Raw genomic sequence first — 10,895 nt, forward strand, 5'->3', positions numbered from 1 at the left:
CCATAGCATGTGGGGTCTTTGGGGTTGGGGTCTGGCAGGAACCCCCAGGCACCTGGGTGGGGCAGGGTGCACACCCAGCCCACCCTTCCAGGGAGCAAGTGTCTTGGATGTGGCGCCACACCCCTGGTTTTCCTATCCAACTCTGTCCTGAGTCTGATTTTGTCTCTTCTGGCCAGCCAGATGTGACCCCACAAGGGGAGAGGTGCCATCTCCAGGTAGATTGAACGGCCACTTCAAACCTTGAAACAACTCAGCAGTCGATCACCCAGCTTGTGCACCAATGAAGAACGTACCTAGATGTGAGAATTAATGTGAATTGCAGGACACATTGATCATTGACACTTTGAATGCACTTGCAGCCCTGGGTTTCTCCTGGGGCTAAGCCTGCTTGAGCGTCGCTTGATGATCAATCACACCTGGGGGGTTGCACTGCAGCTCCCTGGGTGTGTGGCTGGGGGTTTCCCTCGCAGAGAAACCCGCTTCAGCAGTGGGCCCTCTGTCCCCCTAAGTACAGACCCAGTGTGCCCCACGTCTGGCCACCACTGTCATTGCAGTTGGCTGGGTGGGGTGGCCGATGATCATGAGAGCTGAGAGGATGCTGGAGAGAGTGGGGGGGGCAGGTGCTGGGGGGTAGTGGACTTGCCACAGTCCCCTCGGGAGTGCCCTCATGCTGCATGTGGCCTGGGGTAGCTTTAACACTCAATGTGAGCATGTGGGCATGTGTGCACATGTGCACTATCATATGTGGTCCTCACACACACAGGGCAGTGCCTGTGTCCAAGGCTGGCTATCAAGGCATTGCTAGTGGTGTGGCACAGAAAATGTGGCATACAGAAGACCCAAATCCTGGTGCTTCTTGTGGGGGGCCCAAGTCCTTCTGATCCAGAACTAGCCTGTGGACAGTGTGAGGCAGGTAGTGGACCCCAGTGTGCCAGGTCCAGGTCTTACCAGAGTCGGGTTTCTTGGGAACGCATGCCCACAAACTAATATTGTGAAATCTATATCATTATACACTCATCTTCAAGAATCATGGCTACTGGAAAACAGCCCAACATTTTCAGGCACTTCCCTCCAGCCTCTCCAGTACATCCTGCTAGTCCTCATATTTTGTGGCCCACAGGGGACTGCCATCTCTCTACCAACTCAGCAGATCATTTCACTGCTCCCCTCTGGCCATGGAGGACTACCCCAAGGGGTGCACATCTCCCTGGAAACATGGTATAGAACACAGGGAACAGGCAGGGACCCAGCATCAGGGGACTGAGAAAGCCTGCCTGAAGCAAAGAGGAAGAGAGAAATGAGCAAAAGAAGGATTCAGTGGCCAAGAGATTTCAAAGAGTTCTCATGTTATCCTACTGGTGATTCATTGGAATTCTAGACACATCCGATTTTCATTTATGGTGGAGTGCTGTGGCTGAAGAGAACTACCTGAAACTTTTGAGCCCTGTTCCCCAAGCCCTGACTCTTGAAGATGATCATCAACAGATTCAACTTTGACAATGGGACTGTGGTCTTGTGAAATCCATTCATTTCTGCTGCACCTTTCCTCCTAGTTATGGATCGATGTGCAAATGCAGTGTGGAGAAAGAATCAATCAATAATAGAAAGCAGGAAGGGTAAAATTAATTGTCATAATTGCATAGACCAGTGGTGAATGAGAAGAATGGAAAAGGGACATGGCTTGTGTGAGTTTTTTCTTCTGAAGAATTCTTCTGGAGACTTCCAGAGAAGATGGCAGCTTAGTAAGAAGTGCAGGTCTTAGTTCCTCTTCCAGAACAGCTAGTAAAGAAATAGAAATGGTACAGAACAGCTCCCTGATCCAGGACAGAGACCAAAAAGACAGCGTATCCAATTCTGGAAAGGCTGAACTGGCAGGGAGAATCCACTGTGGTGAGATACCAGAGGGGCAGACACTTCCCCGGGCTGGGGCAGCTGGCAGCCAGATTTCCTCCCTCCCTCCTTCCCGGGCCGGCTGGGAGAATTGGACAGGCAGTCCGCTCAAGCAGTGGAGGCTGGCGCCCCCCACCACATGTGGATTCCTGGGCTGGCTGGGAGGTTTGGACAGGCGGTCCCCTCAACCCCTGTAGGCCAGCGAACAGGGTCCCTTCCACACACGTGACTTCCCAGTCCAGCAGGAAACATTGGACCGGCATTCCCCAAGCCATGGCGGCCAGTGCCCCATGCCATGCTTGGCTTCCTGGGCTGGCTAGGAGATTTGGACCGGCACTCTTCCAAGCCACAGAGGCTCGTGGCCCAACCCAAGGCATGGAAACCCGGGCTGGCTGGGAGATTTTAATCAGAACACCCCCAAGCTGCTTCAGCTGGCAACCCTCCCACACAGTGAGAGTTTCCAAAGTTAAAGGAGCCACAGCATCTTTTACTGTTGGGACCCGCGGATGGATGAGTGCCACGAGTGCCACATACTGGGCAGGATAAGAAAAACAGAGCCCAAAGATCTCACAGGAAAATCTTTCAACCTGCTGGGTCCCACAGCCAGGGAAATCTGATTAAATGCTGAGATGCCAGCAGAAAATAATGGCTCACGCTAGGAAAATTAAAGATATGGCCCAGACAAAGGAACAAACCAATAGTTGAAATGAGATACAGGAGCTGAGACAACTAAATCTGAATATACGAACAGAAATGGAAAACATCTTCAAAAAACCAAATCAATACATTGAGGGAGGACATGAAGAATACATGAGCTGAACAAAAAGAAGAAATAGAAAGTCTGAAAAAACAAATCACAGAACTTATGGGATGGAAGGACAAAGTAGAAAAGATGGAAAAAACAATGGATACCTACAATGGTAGATTTAAAGAGACAGAAGATAGAATTAGTGAACTGGAGGATGGAACAGCAGAATTCCAAAAAGAAACACAAATTATAGGGAAAAGAATGGAAAAATTTGAGTAGGGGATCAGGGAACTGAATAATAATATGAAGCACACAAATATACGTGTTGTGGGTGTCCCAGAAGGAGAAGAGAAGAGAAAAGGAGGAAAAAACTAATGGAAGAAATTATCACGGAAAATTTCCCAACTTTTATGAAAGACCTAAAATTATGGACCCAAGAGTCCAGAGCACCCCAAAGAGAATAGACCCAAATAGGCGTTCTCCAAGACACTTACTAATTAGAATGTCAGAGGTCAGAGAGAAAGAGAGGATCTTGAAAGCAGCAAGAGAAAAACAATCCATCACATACAAGGGAAACCCAATAAGACTATGTGTAGATTTCTCAGCAGAAACCATGGAAGCTATAAGAGAGTGGGATGATATATTTAAATTACTAAAAGAGAAAAACTGCCAACCACGAACTCTATATCCAGCAAAATTGTCCGTCGAAAATGAGGGAGAAATTAAAACATTCTCAAAGGGTCACTGTGAGAATTTGTGACCAAGAGACCACCTCTGCAAGAAATATTAAAGGGAGTACTAGAGTCAGATATTAAAAGACAGAAGAGAGAGATATGGAGAAGAGTGTAGGAAGAACGAAAATCAGATAAGATGTACATGACAAAAAAGACAAAATGTTAGAGGAAAATATTATCCAAACAGTAATAGCACTAAATGTTAATGGACTGAATTCCCCAATCAAAAGACCTAGACTGGGAGAATGGATTAAAAAACAGGATCCTTCTATATGCTGTCTACAGGAAACACATCTTATACTCAAAGATAAACATAGGTTGAAAGTGAAAGGTTGGGAAAAGATATTTCATGCATATAACAACCAGAAAAGAGCAGGAGTAGCTATAGTAATATCCAACAAATTAGACTTCAAATTTAAAACAGTTAAAAGAGACAAAGAAGAATACTACCTACTAACTAAAAGGAACAATTAAACAAAGAATCATAACAATCATAAATATTTATGCACCCAACCGGAATGCCCCAAAATACGTGAGGAATACATGGCAAACACTGAAAATAGAAATAGACACATATACCATAATAGTTTGAGACTTCAATTCACCACTCTCATCAATGGACAGAACATCTAGACAGAGGATCAATAAAGAAATAGAGAATCTGAATATTACTATAAATGAGCTAGACTTAACAGTCATTTATAGGACATTACATCCCACAACAGCAGGATGCACCTTTTTCTCAGGTGCTCATGCATCATTCTCAAAGATAGACCATATACTGGGTCACAAAGCAGTTCTTAACAAATTTTAAAAGATTGAAATCATACACAACACTTTCTCAGATCATAAAGGAATGAAGTTGGAAATCTATAATAGGTGGAGTTCCAGAAAATTCACAAATACGTGGAGGCTCAACAACACACTCTTAAACAACGAGTGGGTCAGAGAAGAAATTGCAAGAGAATTTAGTAAATACCTCAAGGCGAATGAAAGTGAAAACACAACAAATCAAAATCTATGGGACACAGCAAAGGCAGTGGTAAGAGGGAAATTTATTGACCTAAATGCCTTTATCCAAAAAGAAGAAAAGGCAAAAATGCAGGAATTAACTGTCCACTTGGAAGAACTGGAGAAAGAACAGCAAACTAATCCCAAGCAAGCAAAAGGAAAGAAATAGCAAAGATTAGAGCAGAAATAAATGAAATTGAAAACAATAGAGAAAATCATTAAGACCAGAAGTTGGTTCTATGAGAATCAATAAGATTGATGGGCCCTTAGCAAGATTGACAAAAAGAAGAAGAGAGAGGATGCAAATAAATAAGATCAGAAATGGAAGAGGAGACATAACCACTCACCTCACAGAAATAAAGGAGGTAATAACAGGATACTATGAACAACTTTACACTAATAAATACAACAATTTAGATGAAATGGATGGGTTCCTGGAAAGACATGAAAAGCCAAATTTGACTCAAGAAGAAATAGATGACCTCAACAAACCAATCACAAGTAAAGAAATTGAATCAGTCATTCAAAAGCTTCCTAAAAAGAGAAGTCCAGGACCAGATGGCTTCACATGTGAATTCTACCAAACATCCCAGAAAGAATTAGTACCAACTCTCCGCAAAATCTTCAAAAATATCGAAGTGGAGGGAAAGCTACCTAATTCAATGAAGCCAACATCATCCTCATACCAAAAACCAGGCAAAGATATTACAAAAAAAGAAAACTATAGACCAATCTCTCTAATGAATATAGATGCAAAAATACTGAACAAAATTCTGGCAAATCAAATCCAACAACACATTAAAAGAATTATACATCATGACCAAGTAGGATTTATCCCAGGTATGCAAGGATGGTTCAACATAAGAAAGTCAATTAATGTAATGCACCATATCAACAAATCAAAGCAGAAAAACACATGATCATCTCAATTGATGCAGAGAAGTCATTTGACAAGATTCAACATCCTTTCCTTTTGAAAACACTTCAAAAGATAGGAATACAAGGGAACTTCCTTAAAATGATAGAGGGAATATATGAAAAACCCACAACTAATATCATTCTCAATGGGGAAAAATTGAAGACCTTCCCCCTAAGATCAGGAATCAGACAAGGATGTCCATTATCACCACTATTTTTCACCATCGTGTTAGAGGTTCTAGGCAGAGCAATTAGACAAGAAAAAGAAGTATAAAGCATCAAAATTGGAAAGGAAGAAGTAAAACTATCACTGTTTGCAGACAATATGATATTATATGTTGACAACCCAGAAAAATCCACAACAAAACTACTAGAGCTCATATATGAGTACAGCAAAGTAGCAAGTTACAAAATCAACATTCAAAAATCTGTTGCATTTTTATACACCAGCAATGAACAAGCTGAGGGGGAATCAAGAAACGAATTCCATTTACAATTGCAACTAAAAGAATAAAATACCTAGGAATAAATTTAACTAAAGAGACAAAAGATCTATACAAAAAAACTACAAAAAACAGTTAAGAAATCACAGAAGACCTAAATAAATGGAAGGGCATACTGTGTTAATGGATTGGAAGACTAAATACAGTTAATATGTCAATCCTACTTATTGATTTACAGATTCAATGCAATACCAATCAAAATCCCAACAACTTATTTTTCAGAAATAGAAAAATATATAACCAAATTTATCTGGAAGGGCAGGTTGCCCCGAATTGCTGGGAGTATCTTGAGGAAAAAATGAAGCTGGAGGTCTCATGCTGCCGCACTTTAAGTCATATTATGAAGCCACAGTGATCAAAACAGCATGGTATTGGCATAAAGATAGATATATCTACCAATGGATCCGAATAGAGTGCTCAGATATGGACCCTCTCATCTATGGACATTTGATCTTTGATAAGGCAGTCAAGCCAACTCACCTGGGACAGAACAGTCTCTTCAATAAATGGTGTCTAGAGAACTGGATATCCATATGCAAAAGAATGAAAGAAGACCCGTATCTCACACCCTATACAAAAGTTAACTCAAAACGTATCAAAGATCTAAACATTAGGTCTAAGACCATAAAACAGCTCGAGGAAAATGTAGGGGAATATCTTACGAATTTTACAATTGGAGGTGGTTTTATGGACCTTAAACCTAAAGCAAGAGCACTGAAGAAGGAAATAAATAAATGCGAGCTCCTCAAACTTAAACACTTTTGTGCATCAAAGAACTTCATCAAGAAAGTAGAAAGACAGCCTGCACAATGGGAGACAATATTTGGAAATGACATATCAGATAAAGATCTAGTATCCAGAATTTACAAAGAGATTGTTCAATTCAACAACAAAAAGACAGCTAACCCAATTATAAAATGGGAAAAATACTTGAACAGACACCTCTCAGAAGAGGAAATACAAATGGCCAAAAGGCACATGAAGAGATGTTCAATGTCCCTGGCAATTAAGAATTGCAAATCAAAACCACAATGAGATATCATCTCAAACCCACCAGAATGGACATTATCAACAAAACAGAAAATGACAAGTGCTGGAGAGGATGCAGAGTAAGAGTCACACTTATCCACTGTTGGTGGGAATGTCAAATGGTGCAACCACTGTGGAAGGCAGTTTGGCAGTTCCTCAAAAAGCTGAATATAGAATTGCCATACGACCCAGTGATACCATTGCTAGGTATCTACTCAAAGGACTTAAGGGCAAAGACACAAATGGACATTTGCACACCAATATTTATAGCAGCATTATTTACAATTGCAAGGAGATCATGTCCATCAACAGAAGAGTGGCTAAACAAACTGTGGTATATACATATGATGGAATATTTTGAAGCTTTAAGACAAGATAAACTTATTAAACATGTAATAACATGGATGGACCTAGAGAACATTATGCTGAGTGAGTCTAGCCAAAAACTAAAGGACAAATACTGTATGGTCCCACTGATGTGAACCGACATTCGAGAATAAACTTGGAATATGTCATTCGTAACAGAGACCAGCAGGGGTTAGAAACAGGGTAAGATAATGGGTAATTGGAGTTGGAGGGATACAGACTGTGCAACAGGACTAGATACAAAAAGTCCAAAATGGACAGAAAAATACTACCTAAATGTAATGTAATTTTGTTAAAACACTGAATAAAGCTGCATCTGAGCTTTAGTTTTGTTTTTTTTTGGTTTGTTTGTTTGTGTTTGTTTGTTTGTGTTTATATATGTATATTTTTATTTTTATTATTTTTATTTTTTCTCTATATTGTCATTCTACATCTTTTTCTGTTGTTTTGCTAGTTCTTTTCATAAATCGATGCAAATGTACTAAGAAATGATGATCATACATCTATGTGATGATATTAAGTATTAGTGATTGCATGTCTAGAATGGAATGATTTCTAAATGTTGTGTTAATTTTTTTAAATTAATTAAAAATAAATAAATAAATAATAAGGGAAACAAATGTTAAAAATAAATTTAGTTTGAAGTGCTAGTGCTAAATGAAAGTGAGGGGTAAGGGGTATGGCGTGTATAAATTTTTTTTCCTGTTATCATTTTATTTCTTTTTCTGTTGTCTTTTTTATTTTTGTATAAATCGATGTAAATGCTATAGAAATGATGAATTGCAACTATGTGATGATATTAAGAATTACTGATTGTATATGTAGAATGGAATGATAATGTTTTGTCTGTTAACTTTTTTTAATTAATAAAAAAATTAAAAAAAAGAATTCTTCTCATATTCTACCAAGTGATCATGATCCTAAATCCACACCAGCATGATGATACTGCAAGCTGATTGATTCTCCACCTGGATGGAATGCCCTGCTGAGATAGTGCAGTTGATATACACAGATTTATTGCAAAGACCCTGCATTCCCCAGACTGACACCCTGAGCACATGTGGGGTGAGTTTGCGATCATGCAATTCCTCCCCCAAGGAATACTCGTAATGAGTTGTCTGTCACCATCAATTGAATCAAGAAACCTGAAAAAAGATGCAGGCGGTCTCCCATTGAAACCCAAACCATGCCTGACTCTGCTTAGCTGCACTGCTCAACAGTGAGAAAGCACACTGAAACAATATAGGAACCTAGTGTCGTTTTCCACCACCAGCACTCCCAACAGCTGAGGCTGGGGAGGGTTGTGTTGGCCCTACCCAACCTGCTGTGGCTTTTGACCACAAGGCCCTGTTGACCACCAGCACTCTGCCAGTATCTCCCTTGGTCAGTCACCCACATGTGCTGCATAACATCTGGCATTCACCTTGTACCCTGCATAAAACCCAACTCTCTGGGGTCCTTTCCACCAACCTGAATCCCACTGCCAGGCTGACATGCACCACTCTTGCCACCCTGCACAACACATGGACACACTGCTGCTGAGGTGCAGCTTCTCTCCACCAATGCTGACAAGTGGTGAGTGCACCCTGTCACATGGATCCCTTGGCTGACCAGAGCACCATCCAGAGGCAGGCTCCACACTGGGACATGGGAAGCACTTCAGCAGGAAACCTATCAGTGAAGAGGGGATGGCACACCAGCCAGGACACCAGGCAGTGCTTCACAAACATGACTGGCTTTAATTGGACGCCTCTGGTACTCTCAGGGGTTGGGGAGACCTAGCAGCTCTGCTGCCCTCAGCTCTGGCCAGAAAGTCCAGGCAGCACCCCAGATGTCCGCTAGCAAGTTGTGCTCTTGGTGTTGGGTGTCAGGCAGGAAATCTGGTGGCATCATTCCCTGGCAGGGGAGACTGATGCCTTCATGCTGGGCATGTTGATTGACCTCCAGCAGCCAGAAACCTGAGAGAGTTGGAGAGGTGGGGCAACAGAGCACCCAGGGGTTTCCTGAACCACAATTGCCGCCACTGCCCTGTTGGCTGGGTGCCTGGGCAGAGGGTGGGGCCTCCTGCTCAGCTAAACCTCCCAGGGATACTCCACTGACTGACTGAAACAGACATTTGTGACACAGGGGCTGTGGTCCCTGAGATATTTTTTCTTTCATTTTCTTGCTTTAGTTTCTTTTCTAAACTATCAGAAGACACCAAAGAAAAGGAAACATTCCTATTGTGATCATTTCATTCTGCTACTATACAATGAGGAATTTAGAATTTCATCACATACCTGCACATTCATCATCATGATCACTTCTTGGAACATTTTCAGCCTCACATCAGGAGAAATAGAAAAGAAGCAGAGAAAAACTGCTCACATACCGTAGCCCTTACACCACCTTCATTTCTTTGATTGCTATCATTCCCAACGACATTGATTTAAGCCGTTGTTCCTTCTATTACTTATTTTCATTCCATATATTCTACCTGTCTGTTGACAAGACAGGTAAAAGGGATATGGAACACAGAGATTGGCCTCTTCCTGTCAGAAACCTGGCCCAATGGCATGCTCTGGCATCAGAGCCACCCTGGGGTTCCCAGACCCGCAGTTGCCACCACCTCCATTACCATCAGGTGACTGGGCAGTGTGCAGGGACTCCTGCTCAGCTCCACCTCCCAGGGCTCCTCACCTGACTGACTGAAACAGACATTTGTGCTACAGGGGCTGTGGTCCTTCTGATTATTTTCTTTTATTTTCTTGGTTTAATTTCTTTTCTCAACTACCAGAAGGCACCAAAGAAAAGGGAACATTCCTATTATGATCATTCCATTTTGCCACTATACAATGAGGAATTCAGAATTTCATCACATACCTGCACATACATCATCGTGATCATTTCTTGAAACATTTTCCCCCTCTCAGCAGGAGAAATGGAAAAAAACAGATAAAAACTGCACACAAAACATAGCCCTCATGCTTCCTTCCTTTCTTTGATTGCTAGTATTCCAAACTACATTGATTTTAATATTTATACCCTTTATTACTCATTTTCATTCCATATGATCTACCCACCTGTTAACAAGGCAGATAAAAGGGGCATCAGACAGAACTGACCTCTGCCTCTCAGAAGCCCAGGCCTGATGGTGCACTCTTGCACCAGAGCCCCCTGGGGTCCCCTGACCCGCATTTGCCATTACTGAACTGTCAGCCAGGCAGCTGGGCAGAGGGTGTTGCATCCTGCTCAGCTCCACACCCCAGTGCTCCAACATCCACTGACTGTGACAGATATTTGTGATGCAGTATCCCTGGTCCCTGTGATTTTTTCTTTTATTTTCTTATTTTCATTTTTTTCCTCAAGTACCAGAATACACTAGAGAAAAGGAAACATTACTATTGTGATCATTCCGTTCTGCCACATAGAATGAGGAATTCAGAATTTCATCATATACCTGCAGATTCATCATCGTGATAATTTCTTGGGATATTTTCTTCCTCTCAGCAAGAGAAATAGAAATCAAACAGAGAAAAACAGTGCACATATAATAGCCCTTATGCCTCCCTCCTTTCTTTGATTGCTACCATTCCCAACTACATTGATTTTCACATTTGTTCCCTCTATTCCTCATTTTCATTCCATACATTCTGCCTGTCTGTTGACAAGGCAGATAAACGGGGCATCAGACACAGGGATTGGCCTCTGCCTGTG

General features: G+C 41.8%; 1 pseudogene; it reads left to right on the top strand.

The window, feature by feature from the left end:
- The first annotated feature begins 245 nt into the window (after positions 1 to 245).
- On the top strand, positions 246 to 398 carry LOC143672655 (5.8S ribosomal RNA; annotated as a pseudogene).
- Positions 399 to 10,895: the final 10,497 nt, after the last annotated feature.

The sequence above is a fragment of the Tamandua tetradactyla genome, chromosome Y (assembly GCF_023851605.1).
Source record: "Tamandua tetradactyla isolate mTamTet1 chromosome Y, mTamTet1.pri, whole genome shotgun sequence".
Lineage (NCBI taxonomy): Eukaryota > Metazoa > Chordata > Mammalia > Pilosa > Myrmecophagidae > Tamandua > Tamandua tetradactyla.